General features: G+C 29.1%; 1 protein-coding gene and 1 non-coding gene across 2 annotated transcripts in view; both read left to right on the top strand.

The window, feature by feature from the left end:
- LOC142330377 (uncharacterized) overlaps positions 1 to 14680 on the top strand; it is a 462402-nt gene that overhangs the window by 190547 nt on the left and 257175 nt on the right. The gene's annotated exons all lie outside the window — the stretch shown is intronic.
- On the top strand, positions 8802 to 8873 carry TRNAE-CUC (transfer RNA glutamic acid (anticodon CUC)). Its single transcript has one exon. It is a non-coding gene; the product is annotated as a tRNA-Glu (tRNA).

The following is a 14680-nucleotide window of genomic DNA, read 5'->3' as shown; positions in this document are numbered from 1 at the left end:
CAATATTAAAGCGACTATTCCAGGATGCCTTAGTATGTGGCCTATAAGTCTGTCTCTTCTTTTAACTATATTTTTCCAAATGCTTCTTTCTTCATCTATTTGCCGCAATACCTCTTTATTTGTCGCTTTATCCACCCATCTGATTTTTAACATTCTCCTATAGCACCGCATTTCAAAAGCTTCTAATCTTTTCTTCGCAGATACTCCGATCGTCCAAGTTTCACCTCCATATAAAGCGACACTCCAAACATACACATTCGAAAATCTTTTCCTGACATTTAAATTAATTTTTGATGTAAACAAATTATATTTCTTACTGAAGGCTCGTTTAGCTTGTGCTATTCGGCATTTTATATCGCTCCTGCTTTCTTCCATCTTTAGTAATTCTACTTCCCAAATAACAAAATTCTTCTACCTCCATAATCTTTTCTCCTCCTATTTTCACATTCAGTGGTCCATCTTTGTTATTTCTAATACGTTTCATTACTTTTGTTTTGTTCTTGTTTATATTCACGCGATAGTTTTTGCGTAGGACTTCATCTATGCCGTTCATTGTTTCTTCTAAATCCTTTTTACTCTCGGCTAGAAATACTATACCATCAGCAAATCGTAGCATCTTTATCTTTTCACCTTGTACTGTTACTCCGAATCTAAATTGTTCTTTAACATCAATAACTGCTAGTTCCATGTAAAGATTGAAAAGTAACGGAGATAGGAACATCCTTGTCGGACTCCCTTTCTTATTACGGCTTCTTTCTTATGTTCTTCAATTGTTACTGTTGCTGTTTGGTTCCTGTACATGTTAGCAATTGTTCTTCTTTCTTTGTATTTGAAACCTAATTTTTTTAAAATGCTGAACATTTTATTCCAGTCTACGTTATCGAATGCCTTTTCTTGGTCTATAAAAGCCAAGTATGTCGGTTTGTTTTTCTTTAATCTTTCTTCTACTATTAATCTGAGGCCTAAAATTGCTTCCCTTGTCCCTATACTTTTCCTGAAACCAAATTGGTCTTCTTCTAACACTTCTTCCACTCTCCTCCCAATTCTTCTGTATAGAATTCTAGTTAAGATTTTTGATGCATGACTAGTTAAACTAATTGTTCTGTATTCTTCACATTTATCTGCACCTGATTTCTTTGGTATCATGACTATAATTTAGATGTTTACATGAAGACTATACTTATTAATAATAAAGCTGATACGTTTATTTGCTGCATAGAAATTCAAAGAATAATCGTATTTAAAAAAAAAAAAACATTCTAAATCTATTTTAACCCTATAAAATCGGAGTTTCACAAAATATAGAAATTGGTTTTCAGATATTCATATGAAGATAACACACTCCAAAAATCAAGTTTATATCTTCATTTCTTACCGAGAAATTAAAAAAAAAGTATATTTCTAAAAATCCATTCTTATTGTGCACTTAAATTGTAAGAACAATGTGTATAAAAAACTTTCATCAATTTATTTTCTATAGTTTTTGCTGGGCTTTGATTGTGAATGACTCACGATATTTTCGTTTATATATTTGTAACTGGTGGATCCGGTAATGTTTCGCTATTACTAAATTTGAGTATGTGATTTAAAAGAATTTTGTATTATATTTGACAAATGATATTGCGAAAATAATAAAATATACAATATCAATTCAATATTAATTGTATTTCAATTAAATAAATCAAAATTATTGCAATGCTCTGGGACATACGATGTTTTGATGATTCCATTTGGGGCATATATAAATAAATCGCTAGGTTTTCGTACACGGACAGTGATGAATAATCTGTATTTATTAAGAAACCCCAAGTAGCCCAACGTATAACTAACCATGAAAAAACATGGATTTTACGAATTTATCTACTTGCAACGATCGGCCTTATAATAAATTTATAATTATTGCAAAACCAGTTTAATTGCAAATTGCAATCGTTTAAATTAGTTGCAATCTATATTCAATTTCAGAATTATAGTGAAATTCAATACCGATCAAGTGTTACTAACTAATACAACTGATCATTTTCACGTTGTTTTGATGATCCTATAGCATGTAATTGAAATATATCTATCTATTTCATTTCGTTGTGCTGTTTCTTCTTCTGTTTTGTTTCTTCTTTATTCTCTCATTCTATTGGCTAAAATTGTGTGTGAACCAATATTTTGTCGTTTTTGACGCATTGTTATTTTTAAATTATAAAAATTTTATCTTCTATATAAATATTACGTTTTTTTTAACATTTTTTTACCTTACGAAAACGGACAATATTACGAAGACAATAAATTGTACAGTATTAATTCGCAATTAAATTTCTTTCTTTCTTCGGCGATTCAAAATATATTGAGCTCGATTGAAAAAAATGGTCTGTGTTTTTAAATTTTAAATGAATCTCTTTCAATAGGTCTACAACATATGGAACGAATAACATGTAGACAAACCCGGAAATAATAATCCTATATTGTGAAATTTTCAGAGAAATTGGTTAAGTAGTTTTTGAATTATTAGGGACATACAAAATGAAGATAGTATTTTATTTATATAGATTACCACCCGAATAAAATGAATGTTGCAATGATGCGTCTGTTTGTCAACCTCATAATTTTTAACACTGATTTCTCTTTAACTAGTATATTATATGATTCTACATTATTATAACATGTGTTGGTACTAAAGTATGTTGTGTGTTAAATTATGATTCGTTACTTTTTTTTTACTCTCAAGTTTTGTTTCTAAAGGTTTACGTAAATGATATATAAAATAAAGTAGCTGTAGGGTGATCTATGCCTGAAGTTTTTTTGAATTAAGTAGGATGTTACTTGTTAACCCACCGGGTTGGTCTAGTGGTGAACGCGTCTTCCCAAATCAACTGATTTGGAAGTCGAGAGTTCCAGCGTTCAAGTCCTAGTAAAGTCAGTTATTTTTACACGGATTTGAATACTAGATCGTGGATACCGTTGTTCTTTGGCGGTTGGGTTTCAATTAACCACACATCTCAAGTAATGGTCGACCTGAAACTGTACAAGACTACACTTCATTTACACTCATACATATCATCCTCAGTCATCCTCTGAAGTATTTTATCCGAACGGTAATTCCCGGAGGCTAACAGGAAAAAGAAAGAAAGGATGTTACTTGTAGAGGGCGGACTAATGAATAATCTGTATTAACAAACCCGGCACCATGCCGATATTTGTTTTCCCGTTGACTTCCCTACTGTAATAATGAATGTGTTATTATGTAATCTTACTTTACGTTATAGCAAAAAAACTTTATTCTTTATTTTCTTCAAAAAATTTACAAATAGGCTGAATTCATAAAAATCTATTCGGATAAGATTGCCATTTTTAACCGTGTACGATCACTTATAAATGAACTGTCCACTGGCGACAAGGTGTTTATTTTTACCCTTATGAATATTTTTTACGTTCGAGTTAATGAAGATGTAGCGATAGGTTTTCTAAAATATCATAAAACCAACCGGCAAAATGATAGTTGTAGTAACGGGCAAAATACCGTATTACATAAAATAGACGATATTGTTTAGCGGTACAATAAAAGAACATGTTAGAATGTAAATATGTCTAAACTATAGCATGTGGTTTTAAACTTCCAAACTCTCATTTGTTACTGTAGTCTGGTTGCAGTACTTTTGGGCTTTCAAACTGATGTCTGCATTGTAGTATAAATGAAATTTATCTATATTCCTTTCTACGACTGTCGATCGAGTTACATGCAAAACCGGGCAAGAGGCAAAATTGTTGGAGAAGCGGAAATTGTTGAGACAAAAGTATGTGTTGTCAATATACTCACATAAATCATGCTAGCCGCATCTCTCCTCAGCAAACTCCTCGGCTCAAAGGAGAACGTAGGAAAAGGAATAAGTGTTGTTAAACCTGTCTCAAACGGATCATTTACAGTATTTTTTGAAGTTTATTAAAAAAAATATTTATGAAGGTAATACTTTGAATTCGAATTCTTGGCGCTTACATTTAACAACAGATCTCGAACACGAGGAATATTTTTTTAATTTCAAAAGAACCACGTCTAACTTGATCGACTTCACACAAACGAGTGGCCGTAGGGATATATAAAATTCATCATGGAACAGTTTACCATTGTCTGGAATCCTTCTTCTGCGATTTTATGTAATCCCTTAATACTTCCGATAAAAACCAGTTCTAAATAAAGGAGTATTGACTGCTGCCGACAATAGGTGTATGAATGCGTGAACCGCATAACGTGACATCATCACTATTTCATGTAATGAAATAGTTAATAATATTTCATGTAAATAAATAGCAATTTGCTACAAATAATAGTCAATTTGTTTTTAACCTTTAGTATTGTTACTAGTAAAAAAATCGGGGAGCCTCCGTTTTTCTTAAGTACCGAATAATCTCTTCATTCATAAAGTAATGTTTTGCCTTCAATTATATTACATTTTATTATAAACGAATAGTTCAGTAACAATAAAAATTAATTTATCGTTGACTACAGATCACGTATGGCCGTACCTATCGTGAACTGCATTATTGTAACCCGGAATGAAATTTTACTTACGTTATTTATTAAGACAAAAAAGCGCTCCGTTATGGAAGAAAATTACAAAACGCGCACGCGCGCACACACACATTATTATTATTATTAGTTGGGAAGAACATTTAATAACAATTTTAAGGAAATAAGCGTTTAAAAAGAATTATAACTATAACATGAAATTTTGTCTCATAGACGTTTCGGAAGACATCAATATTTTTCTAAAATATATATATATATCACAAAATGAACATTAAAAAACTTCTATGAGCATAAGAATTTTTAACGATTTTTACTTGTAAAGTCGTTCGGTAGAATGACGCCGGCGAGAATTTATCCACACCGAAAGACTTATTTAATCTGACCAACCTCGCAAATCGACATTTCAACATTTTTAAAATTGTTTAAAATAAAAAAAAAATAAAACTAATTTTGATGAAATAAAGCATCGCAGAAAGAGATGTTTTAAATGAACATAGGTTGTTTTCGATAAATATGTGATAATATTCGTAATTTCACGTTTTTTAATTTGAAAATGTGAAATTTTTGTCCTGACTGATTTTTTTCTCCTAAGCCGTTTACTAATCGCGCCGCTAGATATCAGTATTGATAGTACTAGCTAGGGTATAGAAACTTGATAATGTACTTCCCGAAATAATAAAATTTAAAAGAAAATATACTACAGCTTGTTTTAATAGTAAATGTAAGTACCGAAGATGAAACAATTTTTTTCAAGTCCCATCACTTTGTTAAACAAAAATAAAAGTATTAGTTTACAAAAGATTATACTAGTTTTATTAAAAAATAAATAAATAAAATAGAAATAAATTGGTAAAATTTGATTCTACAGTTAGAACTATTGGTGGCGCTGGGGTCGTGATATTTCCAAAAGTTATATTTACGGTCCGATTTAGCTCACACTCAGAATATATATTAGCTACGTGAAAATACATATTTTTGCAAAAAAATGGACCCGCTAGGTGACGCTGGGGTCGTAATATTTCGAAAAATTGTATTTGGTTGTATTTGGCTGATTTGGTTCATATTCAGAATATATATTAGTTATTAATATTGTTATTAGTTATAATTTATTGATCTTGAGGAATAAAATTCCCTATTTTATTTATTTTTTAAGATTTAGTTGAATGTAATTTCAAACTGTTATATATTGAAATATTCAATTGTATTATTATTTATTTAAGAAATATGCTTAATTACTGTTTGAAATACTAATTACAGATTATGTTTTTCATGAGTTTTTTAATTACTTTATTATACAGTTGTTGAATACTGTTAATATTATATCAAAAATGAATTTAAATACAATTTCTACTAATCGTAAAAATCAATAATCTAATTATATCCATGTATGTAACTTATTTGTAATTTCTAATTATATTATTGCCTGTATAAATTTCATTTGCAATGTTAAACTAAAAAAAAAAAAAATCATATGATTTTTGGCGGGCAGTTATGTTAACACTTTGGTTTCGTTTCATGTTCTTTAAATTTTATTAATAAGGGATTTTAATTTCTATTTAAAGAAGTACTTTTCAATTTTATACGTCCTTCGGACAGCTGCACACAGCTCCGGGCGGGTGCACTCGGCCGCCTCCACGCTAAAAGCAAAACTTTACTTTACGCTGGCTCTGATCAGAATATTCAGTCTTCTGCCAGCCGTCAATAACTTAAGATGTGTTAATAATATATTATTGGATTATTGGTGTATAATGTTATTACAAGTTCAAATATTATAATTAAATTAATGTACAATATAAAATAATAAAGACTATTATTTTTTTAATTGAACCGGCAAAACAAAAATTTAGAATGATTAAACCTAACCTAGGTACTAAACCAAGGCGGCAATTAATTATAAATGTTATACGAGTAACCTCTCTTTTGTGGGCAGTTACGCATGTAAAAATTTGAAGATTGGTTGAGTCGCTCTTTAGTTACGATCAGTTTAAAGTCGAAAAAATATTGACTGTGTAGTGGTGTATTTTTCATACGCGCTTATACATGAGTCACATTAGTGAATGAGTTAAAAGTTTTTTTTTTTTATTATTTTATTGTAGTGGTTTTTAACAGTAACTATTTTTATGGATCAAATTTTTTTTATATAATGTTAGATGAGAATGACTTAATGATGTACATTTTTTTACAAAAGAAAACAAAAAAAAAATGATGATAATAACGAAAAGTTGGTCTTGTCCAAGACTTTTTTTTTATAAGTATCAATTTTGAAATATTTGTAAAAAAGAAGAATTTCCATATATTGAATTTGAATTTATTTAAACTACTCGTAAATGATTATTTTGAATAGCGTAATTCAGTTTGATTTTTATTAAAGATTTTCAAACCTGATATTGCTTTAGAACAATGTTAATGTTAATGTGTGTGTGTGTGTGTGTGTGTGTGTGTGTGTGTGTGTGTGTGTGTGTGTGTGTGTGTGTGTGTGTGTGTGTGTGTGTGTATGTGTGTATGTGTATGTGCGTTTATGTGTGTGAGTGAGAGAGTGGGGCATGTATTTATTCTGCTTACAGAATAAATACATGCCCCATTTTTTATTAATCTTTTTCATATAATAATTTAAAAAAATTAATCATAATTTTTCAATTGTCGTTAAGTTTTACTTATTTTAAGTTGGTACTAAACTGCCTTTTTTAATTTTAATTCCGTTATTTTTATCGCATTATGTTTTTAGCTGTATACTCTTTTCTATTTATTTTCTTACGTTACATTTGTTGTTTTTCTTAAATTGCAGCCCTAGGGATTTTAATAAAAGCTGCTTTAATTTTCCTTCAATAATCGTACTACAATGACTGTCGGAAAATCATTAAAAAATAATTCATTTTGTACCATTTATCAGTGGAAAGTGCTCGTAAGACTTTCCCGAACGAACATTCTTATTATTATTAATTTTATCTCAATTATTAATTATTTTCTAACAATGTTATTCTCTTTAGCTTTTATTTAACTCAGACTATTAAGTAGTCGGATTTGAATACTAGATCGTGGATACCGGTGTTCTTTGGTGGTTGGGTTTTAATTAACCACACATCTCAGGAATGATCGAACTGAGCATGTACAAGACTTACACTTCATTTACACTCGTACATATCATCCTCATTCATCCTCTGAAGTATTATCTAAACGGTAGTTACCGGGAGGCTAAACAGGAAAAAGAAAAGACTATTAAGTAGTATATTTGAGATTTATTGTGTGATTTATCGCAATTGATAATTATAGATTTTATATGTATGTATGTATGTGTAGTATATTTGAATATTTGTTTTATTTAACACTTCAATTTCCGTATAATAGGAATTTTATATATATGAATAGAATATTTAAAAAAATTTCTCTAATTTTAAATTAATTTTTTTTTTTTTAAATCTGCTGATGGTGTTAATGTGTGGTTTGTTATGGTTTTAACAAATCTCTCTTGGAGGGGGGTCCTACATACGTTAATAAAATTTATTGATCCTTGTTTTATGGCATAGTTAATTTTTTCATTTATTAAAAAGCCAGCCCCGCCATCTGAAGTTCTTAACACTTGATTTACAAAATTTATATTTATAATTTAGAAACCTTACATCAGTACTTTTGAAACAGCTTGACAGCTTACACCGTTATTGAGTAATGATTATTATAAAATTTTAATTTTGGTCACCATTTTGAGGTGAACCCGACGGCCGATCGCAGCCATTTTTATAAACCTCTGAAGATGTTTAATCTGAATCCGAGATAAAAAGGATTCAAACACATACATATTCAATAAAAAACTGTTCATTCATTGAAAATAACAGTTACTGTACTATTTGACTTTAAATAAAACTGATTTTTAACTTTCAATACTATAACATACAATTAGAGAAGTTATTAAAATTAAAAATAACCTTATATTTATATTCCAGAAAAGTAAAAGATTCGATATTTTATTAATTACTTAAATAATATTAATCAAAAGTAAAATTTAATTATTTTAAAAATTATTTGACATTTAAAAAAATGTTTCTTCAAAAAATTTGATTTCATAAGTTTTTATGAAATTAAATTTTGTACATGGATAGTCGTTTATTCTATTTATAAACATAAATATATATTTTTGGAATCTTATGTAGTTAATTTGATTTAACTGTTAGGAAAAAATCTCATTAAAAATTGATTAATTTAGGAGTAACTCATTACGCACTTAAGTATAAGAAAATAATGAAGGTTATGTTTTGTATTTAATAAGTTATTTTTGAACTTGGGGGTATATTCCGGTATGGTCTAGTGGCTAGGATACCTGGCTCTCACCCAGGAGGCTCGGGTTCGATTCCCGGTACCGGAAATTTTTTTTTTACATGTACTTTTTTTTTTAATTTTATAAATGTTATTGTTCAACAAAATATCTTTTAATACATTAAACATATAATATGTAATTCTTAATAATAGTTTTAATAATAAAACATTACTAATTATAAAGGAATAATAATTTGAAGAATTTATTCCTTTAAATTATTATTATCCTTTTTATTAAGCTTCAACGATCATCATGATGAGATATTCTGCCCAGTGGCAGAATCTTGACACCACTGACGGCTCCAGGCGTCGCAGGCCAGCACTTTGGTATCATTGAAATTTTCGTTCTTTATGTCATCTATCATCTTCAGTCTTCTTCCTTTTCTCCTTTCCCCATTCACAGTACCCACAGACACGGTTGTTAATATACCTTTTTCTCTTAATTTATACGACCAATCCAGATGCTCATTCTGCTTTAAATTGTTCCCAACAGTGTTCTTTCTTCCTTTGATTTTCAATAGGTTCTCGTTACTAACTCTTTTTACCCACTTAATCCTCTCCATTCTCCTCTATACTTACATTTCCATAGTTTGGATCTTCAAGGTGGAATTTCAACAAATTTATAAATTAGATTTTAGATATTCACATGAAGATTACACCACGAAAAATCGAGTTACCAAAGATTCCACCAAAAATCAACACCTAGGAATTAAAAAAAGGTAGTAAAGTTCACTCTTATTCCATTTTAACCCTTTATCTCAGAATTTCTTAGGGTGCACTTCCACCGTAAGAGGATTGAGAGAGAGAGAGAGAAATCAATAATTATGGACTTTAATTCTATCTATTTTTTATTTTAATTATGATCAGAGTTTTCGCACAGTTTCCCCAGATCCTTCCAGGCAAGTACTTTGAGAGTTCCTATTTTAATCAATAGAGTAGCTTTACAGCTATTCCTGATTCGTTCTGATAATAATAATTGTATTATAATTTATAATTATTATGTATTATTATACACCTATAAAAATAAAAGATTCAATTATTTATTTAATCATTTTATCGTAGAAGACCTTTCCTTTTTTCCTGTTTACCTTCCAGGAATTACCATTCAGGTATTACTTCAGAGGATGATATGTATGAGTGTAAATGAAGTGTAGTCTTGTACAGTCTCAGTTCGACCTTTCCTGATATGTGTGGTTAATTGAAACCCAACCACCTAAGCCTTCAGTCAGAAAAATATAATTTTTTTACATCAAAAATTAATTTAAATGTCAGGAAAAGATTTTCGAATGTGTATGTTTGGAATGTCGCTTTATATGGAGGTGAAACTTGGACGATCGAAGTACTTGAGAAGAAAAGATTAGAAGCTTTTGAAATGTGCTGCTACAGGAGAATGTTAAAAATCAGCTGGGTGGATAAAGTGACAAATGAATAGGTGTTGCGGCAAATAGATGAAGAAAGAAGCATTTGAAAAAATATAGGTAAAAGAAGAAACAGACTTATAGGCCACATATTAAGGCATCCTGGAATAGTCGCTTTAATATTGGAGGGACAGGTAGAAGAAAAAAATTGTGTTGGCAGGTAACGTTTGGAATTTGTAAAACAAATTCTTAGGGATATAGGATGTAGAGGGTATACCGAAACGAAACGACTAGCACTAGATAGGGAATCTTGGAGAGCTGCATAAAACCAGTCAAATGACTGAAGACAAAAAAAAAAGTATATTAATGTATGAAAGTTATCTTTCATGACTTCAGTATCCAACTGTTAGCTGTCAGAACGTGATTATTGTTGGCATAACATATATATTTACAATACACGTGCAAATAGTTGTAAATATATGATTAGAATTGTGTGTTCCATAGTAAAATACCTGAAATTCATGTTACGCTGAAATATATTTGAATAATAAACGTTGTTAAATCTTGACTGTCATATACAACATTTTATCTAGCTAATGAAAACAAGAGTGAACGGTACGGAATATTCACGGCTTTATGTTATCGGTTAGAGTTTAATTCGCGCTTGTCTGCATAGTTCTACAAGTGTGATAAGTCGCACTCATTATATAACATCGATTATGCAATTATGGTTTTATGCAACTATACCACAAATCATATACACATACGTATATTCAATTCATTTCAATACTCGTATTCAGCTTGTACTGCAACAGATTACGTACATTAAACTCTATCTGCCGTTTCAAATCCATGTAAATTCAAACCATTCATAACAGAGATAATATCATTAATCTAATCACACGGCGTTTAATTATTCTAAAAATGTCAATATTTAATTGTTTATGAATTTATTTTTATTATAACGCGCTTATGGATTATCTGAAAACAATTTAAATAAAAATTTAAATAATAAACGGAGTAAAGGGAAAATATATGAATCCGCCAAAATTTTAAGTATCAGAATTTTACAAAATGTGACATTTAAATACCATCTTAGTCCTTAGAACACAAAAAAATTGTACAAATTTCTGAAAGATATATTTTATACGTACGTGTTTATGATATGATTCGATACATTTACGGTTTAATTATATCAGTAATTCATTTTATTTAAACTTAATGCGCTAAAATCTTTTATTAATCGTACCTTTATTAACGAAATATGTTTTACATACATTATTATTATATTGTAAATTCGGCCAAGTTACACGCATACTTAAATAAGGAAGATTAGGTACGTAAAATCATTTATGAAAATGTCATGCATGACAGGAATCGAAAATGGAACTAACTCAGAAGGGTGCTAAGCAAACTGTTGACCTGTTAGTAGGTACAAGTAAGCTTAAATTGTTACGCTGTACAATGTTTAGGCTACATAAAATGTTGCCTCATCCGTGACTACATTTGTGTGTCTTTCAAAGCGCATTTTTTTTTAATTTTCCGAAAACCAAAGATAAGTAATTATTATAAAAAATAAATTTTACTTATCAAAGTTTAGAAAGCGCAAGGTGAGGGTGGTTTACTGGACTGGTAAGGAATGTCAACAGAAACAAACACATACAACAAAGTGACTCTATTGCTGAAGATCATCCTCTCCAATGCTACTACCAACAATACTTGAGATGCCCATGTAGATTTATTGTACATCTGTTTATTGAATTTTTTTATATTTTTACGAAGTAAAATGTTGCTGTTATACTGTTATTATTAGCAAAATTTACAGTCTAATAGGATATAATGAGAGGAAATTTCTACCTGTTATCAAACAGAATAACTGAAAATTTCAGTCGTTTCAAAGTATTTTGAAATAGTTACGTTATTACGTTATTGTGAATAACTTCATCAAAAAGACTGATAGAATGCTTCAATTAAATATCATAAAATTCTTTTTTGAACCCAGATTATACCTATTGAAAATAATTGATCCATCGTTAACATTGAAAAAAAATTTAGACAAGTAACTTTGAAAATAAGATTATATGAGCACATTAAAGTATATTAGCGTTGAAAAATAATGATAAATGAGTATTTTTGTGGATATGGAGATTATTCGAATACTAAATAAACGATAAATGTTAGAAAATAAATTTTCAACAATGTTAGAAATAATATCCAGTAGAATTAATTTAAAAAAACTTTTTGCTTTTGAAAATTATATGTTTAAGCTTTCCCCAACAATTTTATTTTATTATTACTCTTTTTTAGAATATGAATACTTATTTACTCATCAAAAGAGAGAAGAGAGTGAACATCAGTCAAAAATTTGAAAAAAAATTTGAAACTCGCTTTTTAAATACAGTATAAAAAATTACTTTTCTTGGTTATAACAATTTCGATTGAAATTAGTCATAAAATGACAGAAAATTGTGTTTTACTTAAAAGAAAATCTCTATTCCTTTTCTTTTTTTTAAATTCTGTACAATCTTCCTGATAATCTTACCGACGGTGAAGTTTTTCTTTCATGGTGAACCGTTAGGTAAGATATAGTATAACAAAAAAAAAAAATAAATAAATAACAAGAATTCTAGAAATGAAAATTATTTCTAACGTTATAAGATTTTAAAAGGAACTTTTAAAAACTCTGGCAGACTTCAATGTACAGACAAACTTCAGTTATATTAATATTTATTAACCTTATACGTAAAATTTATACATCATGACAGACATCATTATCGTATGAATAGGAAGGTAAAGTGGTTTAAACTGTATTAAATCTAGATTTTCACTATCGACTTGTACTGTCTGAAACGTCATTCTATAATTTTATAGTTGGTATGTATATATGTATGTATTATTATTATTATTATTATTTAAATCTTAAAAACATTCTGTGTAAAGATTCGAAAGTATCTATGTAAATACTCGAAAATATAAAATAATCCAATTTTTTCAAAATTTTACATTTTGGCTAATTATCTTTCATATTTCTGATTATGATTGAATCGAAACGCTCTTTTATTTTTTTTTGTAATTTTCTCTTGTCTATTTTGTACGAGAAATATTGGTAATTTTAATGTACTTTCCATTTTTTTCATTTATTATTCTTACTGTAAAGAAAAAACACGGAATAACTAAACTTCCGTTAGCTTAAGCTTATTGTGCTACATGAGGTTTTCCTGCTTAAGTTTAGTTAATATTATTTTAAAAATATGTTTTTAAATTATGAGAAATAAAAAAAAACAAATGAGAAATTTAGCGCGTGAAATTAAAAAAAAAAAACTTAGCTAATATTCACCAAAATTTTATTAATTTCATTTAATTTTGTTTCAGTCGAGAATTTAGGATGAAACTCAAAATAATATTACTTGTATTTTTTACTGTAGCGTTGAATAAATAGCAAGCAATATAGTATGTCGTAGTTTCTAAAAAATGTTTTGAAATATTAAAAAGAAATGGTAATAACATAAATATTGTGTTAACGTGAGTTTTGAAAGAGCGAATTAAATATGTATCATAAAAAATATTAATACATGAACCGAAATATTTTTCCTTAATTGTATTCTATACATCAGAAATGACTGTGTAGGGTCTTGGCAAATTAAAATTTTTTTTTTCAATTTTTATCAATTCTTCATGTATTATTTTAAAGCAAATAATTTGACACCTTATTTACAAAAATTAGTGCAGCCGTAATTATCGAAAGACAATAGTGAAGGCTTATACTTTAAAAAAATACTATTGTCTAAAATCATATATTTTCTTTTTACAATAATGAGTATTTTTATTGGAATGTAATAAATGACAATTTCATTGATATGCTGGAACGAAATTAATATTAACCTTATAATATAAAATAAAAAATCACAACACCTATCGTCTTTTAGCAAATGTTTTACCGACTTCTCTCCAAGACAAACCGAGAAGCAGTAGTATACACAGATGGATCAAAAGAAAATGATACCGTTGGGTGTGCATCTGTTGTTAATGACAGAACTTATGTGTTTGGTCTTTCTTTCTTTCTTTCTTTCTTTTTCCTGTTTAGCCTCCGGTAACTACCGTTTAGATAATTCTTCAGTGGATGAATGAGAATGATTTGTATGAGTGTAAATGAAGTGTTAGTCTTGTACATTCTCAGTTCGACCGTTCCTGAGATGTGTGGTTAATTGAAACCCAACCACCAAAGAACACCGGTATCCACGATCTAGTATTCAGACCCGTTGTGTTTGGTCTATCTAATATTATGTGTCCTCACTGCTGAATTGTACGCCATCAATAAGACTTTTAATATCGTCAACCCAAATTACCGTCATATCTTTATCTACAGCGACTCGTGCAGTGCTCTACAAGCTTTAGAAGAGTTGTTTTCTAAATATCCTATCGTCACCGAGATCTATAATTCAACCGCCGATTTCATTAATGCAACACACAATTGAGTTTCTGTTGGATCCCTAGCCAC

This window comes from Lycorma delicatula, chromosome 9, assembly GCF_047948215.1.
Source record: "Lycorma delicatula isolate Av1 chromosome 9, ASM4794821v1, whole genome shotgun sequence".
NCBI classification, from domain to species: Eukaryota; Metazoa; Arthropoda; class Insecta; order Hemiptera; family Fulgoridae; genus Lycorma; species Lycorma delicatula.
Note: the sequence above shows the minus strand (reverse complement) of the source record. Positions and strands in the feature narration are given on the sequence as shown.